Source organism: Chrysochloris asiatica, unplaced genomic scaffold, assembly GCF_000296735.1.
Source record: "Chrysochloris asiatica unplaced genomic scaffold, ChrAsi1.0 scaffold00118, whole genome shotgun sequence".
In the NCBI taxonomy this organism is placed as follows: Eukaryota; Metazoa; Chordata; class Mammalia; order Afrosoricida; family Chrysochloridae; genus Chrysochloris; species Chrysochloris asiatica.
This window is the reverse complement of record NW_006408636.1, coordinates 7,732,017-7,747,282: the sequence shown is the minus strand read 5'-3', so window position 1 is coordinate 7,747,282 and position 15,266 is coordinate 7,732,017. Positions and strand designations below refer to the sequence as shown.

General features: G+C 37.2%; 1 pseudogene; it reads left to right on the top strand.

Moving 5' to 3' along the window:
- Positions 1 to 3,330: 3,330 nt before the first annotated feature.
- LOC102820030 overlaps positions 3,331 to 15,266 on the top strand; it is a 185,351-nt pseudogene continuing 173,415 nt past the window's right edge.

The following is a 15,266-nucleotide window of genomic DNA, read 5'->3' as shown; positions in this document are numbered from 1 at the left end:
GGAGCTCTGGTAGCGTAGTGGTTACGAATCGGGCTGCGAACCGCAAGGTCTGCAGTTCGAAACTACCAGCTGCTCCGCGGGAGAAAGATGAGGCGATCTGCTCCCGTAAAGATTTACAGCCTCGGAAACCCTGTTCAGGGTCGCCATGGGACGAAACCGACTCGACGGCACTTAACAACAACAACAACATATATATATATGTATATGTATATATATTCTTGATAAAGGAAACAAGGGTAAATTGCTACAATTTGATGACCCTGACCTACACTCAGAGAGGTGGTGATGTGGCTTTGTGCCATGGAGTCAGTTCTGACTCATAGTGACCCTGCACAGGGTTTCCGAGGCTGTAAATCTTTACGAGAGCAGAACGCCTCATCTTTCTCCCACAGAGCAGCTGGTAGTTTCAAATTGCTGACCTTGCGGTTTGTAGCCCGATTCGTAACCATTACTCTACCAGATCTCCTTACTCAGAGAGGAGGTAGTTACTCTAAATACCAACAGAGAGAGGGAAGGAATCTTCACATCAAGTATCAGTGCTATCCCTTCTGTACACAGGGTAGATAGGGACGGACAACTTAGTCATTGGCTACTTAAAATGTGATAAAGGCACCAAGTGACTGGCTTACAAGATTTCAAGAGGGAGTTTAGTTTAAGAGTATGGGGGGAAATAAAGAGTCCCTACTGAATAGTTTTCATCTTGTCTACATGGGTCTGGTGAAAAGAGATGGGGATAAGATTCGTATGACTCAATAGTGAATAATTGTTATCATGACTAATGTGACTGTCACAGTTATAAAGGTAGAAGTTTTGTAACAAAAACAGGGGAGTGGTTAATCTTACAGCCCAGACACAGAATTACCCTAGATCATCAAGGAAGAAATGCACAAGCAGAATCAGGACCTTAGCCAGAGAAACAGTGATGCCAGAGATGGAAGCAGAGATGGGGGCATAAAGAGAGGAGCGGCTGAGGACTCTAGATTCATGGGAAGAGAGGGACTATGAGCTAGTGGCCATGAGGCAGACTTGCAGAATGTTCCCTTTTGAGGGGCATATATAAATTATTATATATGCCTGAGTGTGTTCTTTTTTTTTTTTTTTTAAGCTAAAGTGGATAGAGAGAGCTACTGTTAACTGATGGTACATGAAGGGGATTATAATCATTGTAATGAAACAAGGTGTATGATTTGTTGAATGTAAAACTGATGATCTGCCCTGTAAACTTTCACTCAATCCACAATAAAAACCTTTAAAAAAATAAAGTGTGCCTTCCATAGAAAACAAGTAGTTGAATTATGTTGTTTGGGTTGTTTTTTTTAAATCTAGTTTGGCAATCTTGCCATTTGATTACATGAATCAATCCATTCACATTTAAAGTTATTATTGATATCACTGGGTTTACTTCTGATCTCTTTTGCTTTTCATAGGTCATCTCATGTCTTATTTTTTCCCCTCTATGCCTTCTTTATTGTTTTCTTTTGCAGTGAGTTAATAATTTTGATATAGCACTTTAATTTTATTAAGTCAGCTTCTGATTTATATTAGCTTGATCCTAGTGGCTCTGTAGGAAAAGCACTGGACTGAAAACTACATCGTTGGCAGTTCAAGCCCACCAGCCACTCTACAGGGGAAGGATGAGGCTTTCTAAGAACTTCTACAAAGATTTACAGCCTCAAAAGCCTTATACAGAGTTGCTATGAGTCAGAACCAAGTTGATGACACTTTACAACACAACATTCCTATTAATATTCCCTTTTGCTTTTCTGTGACATACGTGACATGTGATTACATCTACTAATGCTGCTATTGTTGTTCAGTACAACCCAAGGAGCAGCTGGTGAATTTAAACTGCCAACCTTGTGGTTCAAACAGCCTTGTGATTATCCTACAGCGCTACACCAGGACTCCTCTATTGTTACACACCCAAAACTACATTACTGTAACTATTACTTTACCATATTTCATCAATTCCTTAGCCCATTAAAGCTTTGCTCCCACCCACCTTTTTGGTGTTATAATTGATAAATGTATTTCAAATATTACAGAGAGCCTTTCCTATGTGTCCATTATATTGGGAGCAGGCCATGCCCCCAAGGAAGCATTCCTTCAGTTGGCTGACTCTTCATTGCCACTCATCGTAGAGTTAACGATACCTGTATTAGGTTTCATTACTAAGGGAATAAGTGCATCTTAACTGCTAACCCTCTAGAAATCCTGGCCTAGTCAAGTTGACACAGAACCCTATTACACCTGGTATACCACTGTAGCATAAACACTGGACTACTGACTGCAAGGCTGGCAGTTCAAACCCACCAGCAGCTCCTTGAAAACCCTATATAGAGTCGCTATGAATTTGAACTGACTTGATAGCATTTAACAACATGATTTCAGAATTGACTCGATTATATTGGGTTTAGTTTTGTGGCTTGGTGTATATATGTGTATATATATATATACACACATATATACATATGTATTTGAGTAGAGCTTTCCCTTCCTCTTTTCTTTTTTTTTTTTTTTAGGAGTGAAAAAGAATACTAAGAGGAGGAAAAGGGTGGTAAATATCTAAAAATGAATGAAATTTTATTATTTCACATGCTGATGTAGGGAATTTAAATTAATACCACTATTTTGGAAGACAAATTTTACATTACGAAAATTTTAAGTGCTCACACTCAGCAGTTTTACTCCTTGGTATTTATATGTGGTATTTTGCATGCTTACAAGTATATTTGTCTGGAACATTTCTTGTAATAATGAAACATTGGAAGCAATCTTGAATATCATCTATAGAGGAGTAGTTAAGAAAGTTACATCCTTGCTTTATTGAATATTTTGTTGTAGTTAAAAAGAATAAAGTAGAGCTATATGTTATGATCAGAATCCTGGTGTGTGCTGTTAGAAAAGCCCTGGACTGCTAACCTCAAGGTTCAAACCCACCAATTACTCCTTGGAAACCCTGTGCAGAGTCTCTATGAGTATGAACCAACTCTTTAAAACATTTAAGAAGCACTTAAACACAAGAATATGTTATGAAAAGAAGCACTTAAAAACAATATATTATAATCAGGGTTATATCTTTTCACCATACTTATTCAGTCTGCATGTTGAACAAATAATCCAAGAAGCTGCACTATATGAAGAAGAACACTGCATCAGGATTGGAAGAAATCTCATTAACAACCTGCGATATGCAAATAACTTACCCTTGCTTGCTTAAAGCAAAGAGGATTTGAAGTACTTACTGATAAAGATCAAAGACTATAGCTTTCAGTGTGTATTACACCTCAATGTAAACAGAATAAAATTCTTACAAGTGGACCAATAAACATGACAAATGGAGAAAAGTTTGAACTTATGTAAGATTTAGGTTTACTTGGATCAACAACCCACACCATGCAGTCAAGAAATCAAACGACATTACATTGGACAAATTTACTGCAAAAGGCTTCTTTAAAGTGTTAAAAAGCAAACATGTCAATTTGAGTTAGCTGCTCCTGACCCAAGTCATGATATTTTCAGTCACCTCCTATACATGTGAGAACTGGACAACGAATAAAGATGAGCAGAGAAGAATTGATGCATTTGAATTATGGTGTTGGTGAAGAATATTGAAAGTACCATGGACTGCTAGGAACGAACAAATCTTTCTTGGAAGAATGTTCCTTGGAAGTGAGGATGACGAGATTTTGTGTCATATGCTTTGGATATGTTATTAGTAGGGACAATCCCTAGAGAAGAGCAGCTTTTTAGATCATTTGCTTAGCATACAGATTGAATAAATAATGGTGAAAGGATACAACCTTGATCATAATATATGCTGTTGTAAGTGCCATTGAATCAATTCCTATTCATAGCAACCCTGTATAGCTGGTGAGTTTGATTTGCTGACCTCATGGTTAGCTGTCCAATGCTTATCCTATTAGCACCACACTAGTACTCCACCATAATATATTGTTACATGCTGTCAAGTTGTTTCCAACTCACAGTGACCTTGTACAGGGTCGCCTAGGCTATAAATCTTTGAGGAAGCAGAAAGCCTCATCTTTTGCCTGTGAAGTGGCTGATAGGCTCAAATAGTCAGCCCTTGTGGTTTGCAGTCCAGTGTTTATCCTGTGGAGCCACACCAAGAATCTACTAGCATCATCTGATACCAACTCTTGAGCTGGAAGATAATTGTGTGTCCCAGGAGAGAGACATGTTTCATAGTGACTCTGTATTGTGTTTCCAAGAAGTGGCTGGTGGGTTTGAATTGCTGACTTTACGGTTAGCTTATCCTACAGCACCATATCCAGACCCCCCCAAAAAAGGCCGTGCTCTACCATATTAACTGCAGTATAATCTATAAGGGTGCCATAACTTTCGTTACTATTCCTCTATAGATGATATTCAGATGACTTTCAATGCTTTACTATTAAAGGGTCAGCAAAATAGACCCTCAATGAGATGTATTGACACAGTGACTGCAACAATGAGCTCAAACAGTGATTTTCAAACATAGGAAAGATTGTGAAGATGATGCAGGATCAGGCAGTGTTTTGTTCTCTTCAACCAACTTGCTGGCATCCAACAACAAAAGCAACATATGCTACAATCTCTAAAACCTGTCATTGCGTGAAAACAGTAGCAAAGTATGCATAGCATATCATTGAACTATTTTAATACTATGTTTTTGTAAGTATGGTAGTGGTGGTGGGTTATGTGCCATGGAATCGATTCCAACTCATAGCGACCCTATACAGGGTTTCCGAGGCTGTAAATCTTTACAGGAGCAGAAAGCCTCATCTTTGTCCTGTGGAACAGCTGGTAGTTTTGAACCACTAACCCTGAGTTTAGCAGTCCACTTCATAACGACTACACTATTGACAGTCATATATATGCACAGAGAAAGATGTGAAAAAGATACTCACCAAACTTAGAAGTGTTTACCTATGAGAAAGAAAAATGTCAGTTTTGTCTTCAGTGTTTTTATTTTAAATAATCAAAATTGTTATTTCTATTATCAAACAAATTTAAATCACAGAGTTGTTGTTAGAGCTAATGGGTAAATCTCTAATGTAACTTTACTGGATCTCACTTACCAATATTTAAGAATTCAATTCTGGAGGGAAAAAATATAAATTATATATTAGGAGAGAGATGATTTCCTGACTACATGTATTCATGACAAGAAAATGTTTGTGGATTAATAAATAAAACTAAAATTACATGTTTTATTCTTGACAAATAGGTTCAGATATACTTTTATCTGGTCTCTTTCTACTCACACTTTATTCTCACTGACAAACATAATATTAAAACAATTCTTCCATTCACACCACTTTTTTAAAAAATGTGTCATTGAACAGGGAATCTGTTGGATTTTACTTCCTGAAGATTATCTGTGAGCATTTTAAGTCATCAGAAGATACTGGAAAAACTCTATTAATCCACATTGACTTGCTCTTGCAAAGGAAAGAAGAACTGCTTGCCATGGAGAAGACTGAAGAAATCATTATAGGTCAGTAGGATTTCAGCAAGTGTTTTAGAAAGGAGTGTTAATCTGCACACAATTCTAAGAAACACAGAAACAGTAGCAAAATTCTCAGGTCAAGAAATTTTTTTTTTTTTCCTTTTTCCTTCCTCTCTCTTCTTTCCGCTTTCTCCTCTCTCCAAAGGCCTGTAACAGTAACACTTTATTTATCTAAAACCTGCATTAAAAAAAAAAAAAAAAAAAAAACACCTCTAAGCTTAAAGCTAATATATAGTGGAAATTTGTGAAGCTTCAAGACCTAACTTCATGTTTCCAGTTTGATCTCAAACTAGCTGTGTGCCTTTTGGCAAGTTAATATCTCTGGACCTTGGATTTTCCAGATGTAAAATGAGAGTGTTAACTAAATTCACAGATTTCAAACAGCTTTTTAGCAGCAACATCCTTTTTATGATGTAATCTTATATGAGCCCAAATAAAATAGATACAAGTGCTGGTTAAAGAAGAGATATAAAACCAAGTCTTCTCAGCATTTCCCTTACCCTCCACCTGTCTGAAGAACCCTGTTGTCCTGAAAAACACAGTATGATCCCTTGCTTAAGAAATTCTCTTTCTCCTTTAATCTTTCCAACTCTACACATGGATAGAGATAACTGAAATGATGGTCACTACATGTTAACACAGATTAATTCTGAGTGGTGGCATTTTAGGTGATCTATTATTGTTTTCATGGCTGCATAGGATAAACACTGAACTGCAAACCACAAGGTCGGCAGTTTAAGCCTACCAGCCACTCCATGGGAGAAAGATGAGGCTTTCTGCTCCAGCAAAGATGACAAACCTCAGAAACTCTCTCTCTTTCTCTCTCTGTATATATATATATATATATATATTGCTATGACTTGAAACCGACTCAGTGGCACTTAACAACAACATACTGTACTGTATTGCTTGAAATGCTATAAGTATGCATTATGTTTTTATAAAAACAGTTATTTTAAAAAAAGAAAGGGAAATCATCATGATTTCTGTGATCCTATTGAACTCTGGATTCTATAAACCATATTTTATTTATGACACTCTCAAGGTACTCTCTGAAAATCCAGTTATTTGTAAATACAATTTGTATAAACCAGGTTATCTGGTTTCCTAACCCTTAGCATTTCAATGTAGCTTATTACCAATGGAGAGAAGGTCTACAGTGAAATACACAGATAAACTGACTATAAGGAAGGGGGAAAAAACTACAGATTTTTCAAACAGATTAAGATATTCTTTTAAAATATAATCTGTAAATTATTTAATATACATGAAGACACACTACTATAAAATAGCTCACAAGGACATCTCTGTGATGTATTAATAACACAGTAAAGTATAATCAATAGTTATTAGTGTTGGTGATCTTTATGGTATAGAAGAAGCTCAACTATACATAAGAAAACTATAAATAATATTTAAATTTTAGAAAAAAATAAACATTTTCATGATATGGTTTAGACTTTTTTATTAAATAAAAATGATTTTATATTTAAAGAGAGTATACCATCAGCCAACTAGAAAACTTGGTTATCCAAAATAATTCATTTCCCTAGGATTCCATTAACCCAAGTTTTATTGTGATATCTAATTATGCATTTTTATATGTTCTCAAAGTGTTATAATATTTTAAGTAGATACAGTAAGTACTTTTATATTCTCGTTTGAACATTTTAACTAAATCATGGAGCAAACTACATTTACTGACTGAGCTAAAGGGTCAAAGAGTTCTCATTGAAACTTAAGGCAAAAAACACAAAGGGATATAGCATTCTATTATAATTTAAACTCTACTGCACTAATAGAGCTGAACCCTGTAAATGTCTGTATCATAAACAGCCATGAGTTACAATTTCAAGTAATAAGCTTATGTGTAAACTCAGTCTTAAAGTATTTTACAAAGACTTGAATGTGTAATCGGCCTTCTTGTGAACTTGGTCTGATCTATTTAGTACATGATAGTAAAAAATTTCATACTGATGATTTCTGTAATTACTGTCTGCTCATTTAGAATAACGTTGTTAAGACATCAGATAATTATCAAATTTGGAACATGAAAAATAAGCTAAAAAAGAGACTAGGCTGAAAAGCTATCAAAGATTGATGGGAGAATTGTGTATCTAGCAAACTCTACTTACTACATAATCAATTTCGCTACTAGACCTAAAATTGAATATGGTCGTCGTCGTTGTTGTTAGGTGCCATCGATTTGGCACTGATTCATAGCGACTTAATGCACAGCAGAACGAAACAATGTCCAATCCTGGGCCAACCTCACTACTATTGCCATACTTGAGTTCATCGATGTTGCCACCTGGCCAATCCATCTCATTGGGGGTCTTCCTCTTTTTCTCTGACCCTCCAACTTACCAAACATGATATCCTTCTCCAGCGACTGTTCCCTCCTGGCAATATGTCCAGTATGAGTCGTTAGTATTCTTCATTTAATGTAGTAGATCTACATTACCGTTTTTAGAGATTGCTTTTTTTTTTTTTCTTTTTTTTCAGGTCATCAAACAGGACAATTAGCAACAGAATTAGTTGGCTGGCTACACATTATTCTGTGGGAAAAAGCTGCCAGAAGTTTTGAGGTTTGGGAATAATTATTCTCATTCTTTATATTCTTTCTCCACTCCAACAAATGAAATAGTTTGTTCACAATAAAATCCTTTAATATCCCTTCTCTTTGTCTAGGTATTATCTACTTTATGAATATTTATAAATATAAGGTGCTAATGGGCATTATACAAGTGTTTAATTTTTAAATTATAAGACTTAATTCATTCCCATTTGAAGTATACAGAGTACGTAAATAACATCACTGACATTAAGAGATGTTGTGTGCCATCAAGTCAATTATGACTCATAGCAACCCTATATAATAGAGTAGAACTGCCCCCCATAGGGTTTTCTAGGCTGTAATTTTTTTCCTGGGGCCAATATTTTTTTTAATCATTTGTGAAATTACAATTTATTCAAATGAATACAGTGAAACATTGTTCATAAAAGAATGGGCACAAATATGGCACAGACATAGTCCTATCTATCAAAATACCATCTTTAAAGAATTTGCCCTGTAATTTTTATGAGAGCAGATCACTGAATCCTGTTGTCTGTGAAAAGCTCATTGTTGTTGTTGTATGTGCCGTGGAGTCGGTTCCGACTTATAGCAACCCTGTACAGGGTTTCCGAGGCTGTAAATCTTTATGGGAGCAGAAAGCCTCATCTTTCTCCCATGGAACAGCTGGTAGTTTCAAACTGCTGACCTTGTGGCTCACAGCCCGATTCGTAACCACTACGCTACCAGTACCATAGACATCATAAATTCAATAGATTCCAAGGAGCTTAATCATTACCCTATGTACGATAGAACGAAATACTGCCCGGTCCTGTGCCAAAGCAGAGCTAAAACAATATAAGAATACAAAACCATCCAGTATCCAACAAGGTAAAATCCACAACGTTTTGCATCCAGTAAAAATTACCAGGTAAACAGGAAAACACAACTCATAATAAGGATAAAAAGCCATCAATGGAAACGAAGCACAGAAGTTATTAACAGACAAAGACCAAAGTATAATTGTATCCCATAGAGAAAAAGTTAAGTAGAAACAGGAAATATAAAAACACTCAAATCAAACTTTTAGAGATGAAAACTATTATGTCTATAGTCAAACTTATATTGGATATGGCAACATCAGTTTATGCATTGCAGAAGAAAATATTAGTGAACTTGAAGGCATTTCAATAGAAATCAGTCTGTTATAGATTGAATTGTGTCCTCCAAAAGATTGATTTGTGTCCTCCAAAAGTATGTGTTGAAAGTCCTGGTGTGGCACTGTAAGATAAACACTGGACTGCTAACCACATGGTCAGTGGTTCAAACCCACCAACCACTCCTTGGAAACCCTATACAGGGTCGCTATGAGTCGGAACTGACTTGATGGCACTTAACAACTTATAACTCCATTTGGAAGTAGATTTTCTTGGTTAATGTGGCAGTATGAATGTGGGATTTGAATTAAGTCGGTATCTTTTGATATGTAAAAAGCAGATTAAGTCAGCAAATAAGCACAAATGGTTAGGAAGATACAGAACACATGATCACAAAGGAACTTAAGAATAGAAGCTGAAAAGAGAAAAGGACTCAACCCGATCTCCCTCAGAAAATTGGGAGAAAGCTTTTTCCCTAAGACATCTTCCTAAATTTAGACTTCTAGCCTCCAAAATTGTAAGAAAAGTGATTTCTGTTCATTAAAATCATTCAGTTATTAACTGTCATCTAGTTAATTGTGACCCATAGCAACCCTGTATAGGGTTTCTAAGGAGCAGCTGGTGAGTTTGAACCACTGACCTTGCAGTTCAAACCTACTTTGCAGTCCAGCACATTAACCCACAGCACCACACCAGGACTCCCCTGTTAAAATTCTGTTACAGTAGCTCTATATAATTAAGACACCACCCAGAATAAAACAAAGATAGAACATAGAGATAACAGTGGAACAGTTTTAAAGGATGTTGTTGTTAGGAGCCATTGAGTCAGTACTGACTCATAGCAACCCTATGCACAACAGAAGGAAATGCTGCACAGTCCTGGGCCAACCTCACAATTGTTGCTATGCCTGAGTCCATCGCTGCCTCCACTGTGCCAATCTATCTCATTGGCAGTTTTCCTCTTCTTCTCCGACCCTGCACTGTACCAAACATGGTATCCTTCTCCATGACTGGTCACTCCTGATAATATATCTGAAGTATGAGAGACAAAGTATGGCCATCTTGGCTTCCAAGAAGCATTCTGGCTGTACTTCTTCCAACACAGATCTGTTGGTTCTTTTGGCATTCCATGGTACTGTCAATATTCTCCTCCAACACCATAACTCAAATGCATCAGTTTTTGTACAGTCTTCCTTTTTCACTGTCCAACTTTTGCATGCATATGAGATTATTGAAAATACCATGGCTTGGATCAGGCAGACCTTAGTCCTCAACACTTGAAAGAGATCTAGTGCAGCAGATTTGCCTAATGCAATACGTTGTTTGATTTCTTGACTGCTGCTTCCATGAGTGTCGATGGTTGATCCAAGTACAATGAAGTCTTTGGCAACTTCAATCTTTTCTCATTTATATGGCTGTTGTTCATTGGTCCAGGATGAGAGAAAGCCATATAAATTGCTGAAACAAGAGAAACCAAGTGTCAAATTCCTACCTGCTAAAAGCTGCAAGTCTCTTGTGAGCAATGGCTTGTTCAAGGATCATTGATCAAAAATGATATAGAGATCTTAATCCATTTTTCATCAGAAAGAACCAAATGATCATTATAGATTTGTTCTGTATATAATGTTTATAAGAAAAGACAGGAGTCCCGTGGGCTATTGTGTCAGACTGCAAAGTCATTTGAACTGCAAGGTCAGTAGTTCAAGCACACTAGCTGCTCCTTGGCAACCTGATACAGGTTCGCTATGAGTCAGAATCCACTCAATGGCACTTAACAACAGTAACAAGAAAAGACAGGAACAATAAAAGGTACCTCTGTTCATCAGATAAGCAGTTCTTTTGGTCAGTAATCTTTTTTCGTATACATTTTAATGGTCTTGGTTGCCCCCTTCCAGTAATCACCCCTTTGAAAATATGTGGAACTGGCCTGGTTTGCCATGTAAATTCATTGGTGCTTTTGTCTTTTCAAAACCTTAAGATGGAGGCTCTTTGACCTGCAGAAACTGAATGCTTTCAGTCCTGTGATGAGGCTTATTATCATCACTTCTATGCAACATAGTTTTGGAGATTCCTGCTAGATATTAGGCAAATTAATGAAATAAAAAGTATACATATAAGAGAGAAATAAAACTTTTTTAAAATTTTGCAGAAAGCATAATTATGTAAAAAAATTGAGATCAACAAATAATGTTATAGGATTAATATGTGAGATAGCAAGGCTTAAGGATAAAAGACCAATATAAAAATCAATTGTATTGAGATTTCTGCTGCTGGGAATTTGGAGTAGACATATTTTTCCCTATTCTTCTCACTAAGTAAAAAACCGTAGACATCATAAAGCTGAAAAAGAATATTCTGAAAGGTAGAGAAGAGAGTGTACAGACAAGTAACACTGGTGGACTTGAGGAGTGGCAAGTGGTGAGTTCCTTGGGTTTTCTTTTTACCTCATGTATCCCCAGTGGGATACTAGAAAAGTTGGAAGTTTTGAAATGTCAGCAGGCATAGACAAAATAGCCCCCAAAAGCACCTACTCTCTCTAGCCAAAGAGTCATGGTGTGGTATTGTGGAATTGAACCAAGGTCAGTGGTTCAAATTCGCCTCAGAAACCCTATACAGGGGTCACTGTGAGTTGGAAGCAGCTCAAAGGCACTTAAAACAACAACAATCTCTAGCTAAAGTGTAAAGAAAGGGACAGCAAGACAGAGTTTTAAACAATAGCTACTTAATCCAATCAAATACCACAGGAAAAATAACTGCAACCCCATCTATAACATTAACATCAAATGCCTACTAAGAGCCTAAACTTTCATCCTTGCAAGGTACACTAATTCCCTGTTTGGAAGGTGTCAAAGCAGCCTGGTGAGGAGCCACAGGTCCAGTGTAGACTATAGGGAAAACATGAACTTCTACCCAAACTGGTGGTAATAAGGTGTTCCTTCCCACAGGGTGGTTGTCAGAAGAGGCTAGTGAAGAGTCAGGACTTTAACCATCTGTTAGCAGTACAAGACCAAGTCCCACAGTGTCCATGGATGCCTCATGGGGAACAGTAATGAGGTTCTCCTACCTTTCCAGCCATGGCAATATCATTGGAGCCGAGTGAGGAGCCTGAGCTTCCATCACCTACTGTCAGTACCAGTGAGTTATTCTTCCCAGTTGCCAGTGGAGGCTAAGGACAGAGCTAGACTTCAATCCTCTATCCCCACCTCTGTCCCTGCTTCTACCCCCTCAAGGTGTACTCCCATTCACTCATTGTGTTTCAGAGGAGACGAGTTCAAATGTAAGATTCAGAGTCTTATACCTAAATGTTCCAACTCCAATTGAAAATCAGTCACCATACGAAGAACCAGAAAGATTGCAAACTAAACAAAAAAGGACAATTGAGATATGAACAATGAATGGGCATGTTTTGTTGTTAAGTGCAGTAGAGTCGATTCTGACCCATAGCGACCCTGTATAACAGCTGGTGAGTTTGAACCACCAACCTTGAAGTTCAAAACGACTTTGTAGTCTGGCGCAATAACCCACAGTGCCATACCAGGACCCCATGAAAGGGCATAGATTTTAGAAATTCTTTGGGAATTGCTAAAACTTGACCCCCCCCCCAAAAAAAATACCCATAAACTTACATTCCTGACTCATGAAGCTCAGTGAAACTCATCAGGATAAAATCAAAGAAACCCATGCTAAAACACATTAACATCAAACTTCTGAAAACTGAAGGAAAGGAAAAAAACAAAACAAAAAAAAACTTTTAAAAACCCATAGAGAAATTAAACATGTTCTAGGAAGGAAAAGCAATTACAACAATTTTTTCATCAGAAACCAGGCCAGAAGAAAGTAGCACACATTTTAACATTTTCAAGTATTGAAAGAAAAAATTGTCAATCCAGAATTCTCTTTTCTAAAAAAAAAAAAAAAAAAAAAAATGATCACCAAAAACAGCCCTTCAATAATGATGAGGAAATCAAAACATTTCTATGTGTAGGAAAACTAAGATAATTTGTTGCCAGCCAACCTACCTTAAGTGAATTGTCAATGACTATAAAGAGAAATTAAATCTTTATGTACAGAAAGAGCAAAAATGCAAAACTCTTCTTGAATTTTCTAAATTTTATTTAGAATTATGAAACAAATAAATAACACTGTCTAGATAGTACCCATTCAACCTAGCTTCGATGGCTTAATAATTAGAACTCAACTAGAGAAAGATAAGGAGTTCTGGTGTAGCACTGTGGGTTAATACACCAGACTGAAAAGCTGTTTGAACTACAAGGTTGGCAGTTCAAGCTCACCAGCTGCTCCTCAGAAAACCTACACAGGGTCACTGTGGGTCAGAACCGACTCGATGGCATTTCACAACAACAGAGGAAGATAAAGAAATTTTATAATGGAAACAAGTGTAAATTGCTACAATTTGATGAACTTGACCTATACAACTGACAGGGAAGGAGTCTTCACATCAAGAATCAAGTCTGTCCCCTCTATATACAGGGTTGATAGGGACAGACAACTTTGGCATTGGTTACCTAAAATGGGGGCGGGGGGCTATAAAGGTATAAAGTGTCTGGCTTACAAGTTTTCAAGAGGGAGTTTAGTTTTCAGAGTGTGCAGGGGAAGGTACAACCCCCACTGAACAGTTTTCATCTTGTCTGGATGAGTCTGGTGAAAGGAGATGGGGATAGGATTCTTTTGATTCAATAGTGAGTAATTGTTATCTTGACTAATTACAATTGTCACAACCATAAACGTAGAAGTTGTGTAACAAAAAGGGGAGAGTGGTTAGTCTTATATTCCAGGAACAGAGGACCCTAGGCCATCAAGAGAGAAGAACATGATCTGAACATGGACCCTAACCAGTGAAGCAGCAACACTAGAGATGGAGACAGAGATTATGACGTGGAGAGACAGAGCAACTAAGGACTCTAGACTCACGGAAAGAGAAAGACTGTGCTGGCAGCCAGGAGGCTGGCTTGAAGAATGTGTGCGTTGGTTGTTTAAATGATAATATATTCCTGAGTGTTTTTATGCACATCAAAAACAACAACAACAACATAAGGAATAGAAGCAAATATTGTTAACCGACGATTCATGGAGGGGATTGTAAGCATTACAATGAAACAAAATAAAATTGGTTGAGAATTCAATGTGCTTTTCAAAATAAACATCTCAACTTGTAAAAATAAAAATAATACTAGCACTGTCTAAATACTTATCAATGTATGTAGAGAAAATATTTCAGTACGCCAGAGAAGGCATTCAGATGGCCACCAAAGACATGAAAAGATGTTCCATATCATTAGCCATCAGAGAGAGAGAAAGAACAAAAACAATGGGATACAATTTCACTACCATAAGGATGACTAAAAAGAAAACATAAAATAACAAATGTTGGCAAAGATGTGGGGAAATTGGAACCTTTATTCATTGCTAAAGGAGCCCTAATAGCATAGTGGGTTACAAGTTGTGCTGTTAACCACAAGATCAGCAATTCAAATCTACCGGCTGCTCCACAGGAGACAGTTGAGGCTTTCTGCTCCCTTAAAGATTTATAGCCTTGGAAACAAACCATATTCTATACAGGGTTGCTTCTTGGATCAACTATCAACACTAATGGAAGCAGTAGTAAAGAAATCAGATGACGTATTGCATTAGGCAAATCTGCTGCAAAGTGTTAAAGACATATTGCATTAGGCAAATCTTTTTAAAGTGCTGAAGAGCAAAGATGTCAACTTGAAGACTCCTAAGGTGCACCTGACCCAAGCTATGGTATTTTCAGTAACCTCATATGCATGCGAAAGCTGGGCAGTGAATAAGGAAGACCGTAGAAGAATTGATGCTTTTGAATTATGGTGTTGGAGGAGAATATTGAAAGTGCCATAGGTTGCCAAAAGAACCAACAGATTGGTGTTGGAAGAAGTGCAGCCAGAGTGCTCTTTGGAGGCTTCGATGGCCAAACTTCATCCCTCATACTTTGGACATATTGTCAGGAGGGACCAGTCGCTGGAGAAGGATATCATGTTTGGTAGGGTGGAGGGTCAGAGAA